We start from the raw sequence: 4,874 nt of genomic DNA, 5'->3' as shown, positions 1-4,874 counted from the left end.
GCATTCGGGAAAAAGCTGTCCTTGTGTCTAATTGTTCTGGTGTGCAGTGCCCTATAGCATCGTTTTGAGGGTAGAAGTTGAAACAATTTATGTCCAGGATGTGAAGGGTCTGTAGGTTGGTAGCAATTGTTTTTTCTGCAGTTCTAACTATCTGTTGAAGTCTGTGTCTGTCTTGCTTGGTTGCAGAGCCAAATATCTTATGATGATAGTTTGACAGTGTGGTTCTATATGGTTCTACTTGGAAATATCCCTTGAGTTCACTGAGATTTAATCAGATTATAGAATGTCAGCCTTACTTGATTTCACTATTAGTTGATATTAAATGTACAGATTAATTCATTTAGTGGGTTTCCAGTTGTTTTGTTCCTGGAAAAAAATTACTTGTATTCTAGAAAACATAATATGCAGGAATTTATCATCATTGTTATTTCCAGGAATGGTACTAGGACTTAAATAAAACTTTATTTGAAAAGTAAAAAGTATATAATTATGAAGAGTAACCTAAAAAAGGACAAAATGGTGAATTGAGATAGCTGGGTCTATCCAGTGGAAGGAGTGACGTAGAAGTATGATACATAGCACTATACATTGCAATATGTACTCTCATGCATTAACTCATAGATGATTTCTATGAATCATAATCCTTGGACAAAAAGGCAAGGTGTTAATAACAACATTTCCATTTAGCAGGCAGTTGCGTAACTCAAATAAACATTCTGTCTTTTGAACTTTCAGAGTTTAAAAAGCTTGGTTGATGGATGTTGGACTTCAGTTAAAAGACAGAAAAATGATTATTTGGTTTACAATGGGGAATTTTTGCTGAAGGCATTATAATACTTTTCAAAGTGTACTTTTATAAAAGGTTGCAGTTGAGTTGGGTCAGATTTGTAAATATAAATCAATGCCTAAAACTGTTCAGAATGACAGTACTAAATAGTCTTCCAATAGGCATTGATGTATAAGTCATCCATATCTTTTTGGGCTCCATCACTACGCCTTCTCTATGAATATTGGCATCACTCGTTTCATAAACAAATGCCCATTTCATAATAAAATGTTGATTTGTATTTTGACTAAATATTTATTAGCTCCAAGAGAAAGGTATTTAATTCTTACCAGACTACCTGCCTCTTCCCCACTTTCCAGCTTGTTCAGATAAAACATCCACATATAGGGGTAAAAACCAGAATGCCTTCTCTATACAGACTTATATTTAGCTTACCTAGTCCATTATTTATACATCAGCCTTTATCAGCTTTGTGGCTTCTGAATGTAATAGACTCAACAGTGTTTTCACTTCAGCCATCTAGACTAATTAAGGGAAATGCTGCCTGCAAATAATGAGTTAAATCCAATTTTATCCAGAGGCATAAGGCGTAGGATAAGCTGGGGCAGAATAGCAATGCTAACTATTTTCTGATTTATTTCTTCTGCATTTAATAACTAGTGTTTTCCTACTTGGCTCTTCTCGATGTTAAATCAGTTCCAGTCATCGTGATCTCCCAAAAGTTGAAATTAGTCCAAACATTTGACGATTAGTGCTGCAGTTTGTGAGATGGTTCGATTGTGAGATGGCATTAGTCAGAGGCAGAGATACAAAATGAATGGGGTTTTTATTTGAAAGTATTACCAAATAAAGATTTCTGTACAAAGAACATTTTTGTTTTTATTGCTAAGTTCTTATATTTTGAAGCTCTTTGGCTCAATTTAGTTTGAAATATCCACTGCCTATTTTAACTTGTGATCTATTCTGTCAGACACAACCAAGGTTTACTTACTTATCGTTGTATAATCTACTATTTTGCATTCTGCCGTTTTAGATTTGTATATCCTTTTGTTTTCTGTTCCTTTGATTTTGCTTTAATTCTCTTGAGTGTGGCCATTGGAATTTTGGATCTATCCCTGACTCTCCTTTGCCCAACTTTCCACACTACTTTCATGGCTTGGTGGACGTTATAGTAGGATTGTTGAACTTCTAGCAGAGCATCCAGGTCCTCATTTCTTCATGGGTTCGTTGGAAGTATCTTGAGCTGCTATGCAATTATCTGACTTGTTCTGTCTTGCTTCAAGTTGCTGCATCTAGGCTTCTATTTGCCAGCACTGTCAAACTTTACCAGCCCCCTGGGCTACTCAGAAAAGCTTGGGTGATATCTTCTGGGTTGTAGCTAATCTTGTCCTTCTTTCCGTTCTGCAAAAGTGCTGCTCTGTTTGATCCTGTCTCTTTTTTTTCAATTGTTCTCCTATCTCTTCATGCCCTCTTTCATTGATCTTTGTTCTTCCGCCTCTTTAAAAGAAAGTGAGAAAGGAATGAAGGAACTCATTTGCTCTCTCTATCCTTCCTTTAAGGGATGTGGTGGCTTAGTAGCTAAGACGCTGAGCTTGTCAATCACAAAGGTCAGCAGTTCAGCGGTGCGAATCCCTAGTGCCACATAATGGAGTGCGTTCCCATTACTTGTCCCAGCTTCTGCCAACCTAACAGTTTGAAAGCATGTAAAAATGCGTAGAAAAATAGGGACCACCTTGGGTGGGAAGGTAACAGCGTTCCATGCGCCTTCAGTGTTTAGTCATGCCGGCCATATGATCACAGGGATGTCTTCGTACACCGCTGGCTCTTTGGCTTTGAAAAGGAGATGAGCACTGCCCCCTAGAGTTGGGAACGACTAGCACATATGTGCAAGGAGAACCTTTACCTTTACCTATCCTTCCTTTAGCAGTTGAGGCAGGACTACTTTGGAAAAATTGCTTTCAAGGCTAATTTTCTCTTCCTATCAGAGGCAATACATTTAAAAGAGGAGTTGAAAGAATCAACCAGATATAAATGTTATAAATAAAATATTTCAAAAGTAATTACGATGCCCCTTTTCTTTAAAAAAGCTATCCTTTTAGGAATATACTGTAATGATGCTGATTGTATACTACTGATGAGAAGAGACCATATAAATTGGCTTTCCCAGACGTAAACTCAGAATGGTGGCTATTACATTATCGTTTGTAATATCATGAAAAATTATGAGATGATGGTATATCATAGGCATGTAACACCTGATAAATTGTCAAAGATGTACAAGCATATGTCAAATATATGTAGGAAATGTAAACAATCTGAAGCCACTTTTTATGACCTCTGGTGGTCATATAAGAAAGTTAAGACTTATTGGAATCAGATATGTATTTAAAAATTCAGAGAATTTTTAAATTGGAATGTACAACTGAAGCCAGAGACCTTTTTTTGGTTTCATGCAGGAGTGGGTTTCAAATTTTTTTTACTACTGGTTCTGTGAGTGTGGCTGGGGGGGGCATGTGACTGAGTGGGCGTGGCCAGCTTGACATCACTCATGCCCACGCCCACTCAGTCACATCCCCCCCACTTAGCCACTCCCACCAAACGGGCAAAAATTTCTGTTTTGCCAGCTGGGTCAGACCAAATGGTCTGTGCCCTCCCCCTACGGACTGACGCTGCAGGAGGGAAGGAAAGAAGCCAATCTTGGGAGAGACCTTCCCCTCCAGAGAACCTGTGCGGGGAGAGGGGTGATGGGCTGGTTTGAACGTGGGTAGGCGGTTTGTGGCTGGCGCCTCCTTCACTCATTGGGATGTTCCCCTTCACCCTTGGTGGCAGGGGTTGCTTTATCACACACCTTCTTTCTTTCACCGGCCCCTCTCCTTCCCTCACTTGCCCTGGTGGCACCCCAGCAATAGCAGGTGAGTGAGGAAGGAGGCATGTGATAAAGCAGCCCCCGCTGCCAAGGGCGAAGGAGGCACCAGCCACAAACCGCCTGCCTGCGTTCAAACCAGCCCGCCTCCTCTCTCCCCGCAAGGGCTCTCTGGAGGGGTTCGGAAGGTCTCTCCCAAGACCTGCTTCCCTTACCGCTTGCTGCCACTGCCCCCGTCACTTTCCCAGCCAGCCGTCCAACTGACCAGGCGAAAGGTGAGCAAGGATCCCCCTCAGCATTTTTTCCCACCAGTGGAAAAGTGCTGAGAGCTCACTCCCACCCCCCCCGACTGCCATTTTGAGCTCCAAGGGGAGGGGGGCTGCAATGCTGGCGGCTTTGGAGACGCTGGCTGGTGGGGAGGGGAGGGCTAGGCTAGTGCAAATACTTAACTTTGTGTAGGCAGGAGGAGGCAGTTATGTGGATGCACGTGGCAAAGGTGAAGCAGGGCGAGGGTCGGAGTGAGCCCATTCAGGGACGTGGCCAGCCAGCCCTCAGGACTGGTTCGGCGACCCACATCCAATTGCCACCACCGGTCCAAACTGGGAGCAACCCACCTCTGGTTTGATGGACAGGTTGAAAAAAAACCACGAGACATTGCTGTTATATATGACAACAGCAGCAAGGCTTCTCCATACTTGGAGATGGAAGAACTTGCATATATATCTAAAACAGAAGGATGGATGGTAAAACTAATAGAGTTGGTAGAAATGGTAAAAATTGACTGCTTTGATTAAAAAAGAGACTTTGTCTAGCTTTGTTTTTATGTGAAAACCACTCTTGGATATTTTAATTTGAAACTAAAAGAAATGAAATTTTAATCTTGGGGTTTGATGACTTGCTTATGATGATAGATGCATTGTTATATCTATTATGGTTTATTTGAATTCAAAGAATTATTGATTTTTATATGTTTATCTGTACTGAAGAAAATCTGAATGGTTTTTTTTTTTCTATAGCCTTTTCCCCTGTTTGTCTGTAATTTTGCTTTTTCCCTATCCTTCTCTCTTTCTTTTTAATTTGCTTTTTTGTATTTTATATTTTGCTGAAATTTAATAAAGTTTTGGAAAAATGATGGCTATTATACAATACCCTGAAGTAAAGTAAAGTAAATTCATAGTTCAATCTGATGAGATCCTTCCTTAATAAGACAATGCAGCATAACTT

The sequence above is a fragment of the Natrix helvetica genome, assembly GCF_964273705.1.
Source record: "Natrix helvetica genome assembly, chromosome: 7".
NCBI classification, from domain to species: Eukaryota; Metazoa; Chordata; class Lepidosauria; order Squamata; family Natricidae; genus Natrix; species Natrix helvetica.
This window is presented reverse-complemented; position numbering follows the sequence as displayed.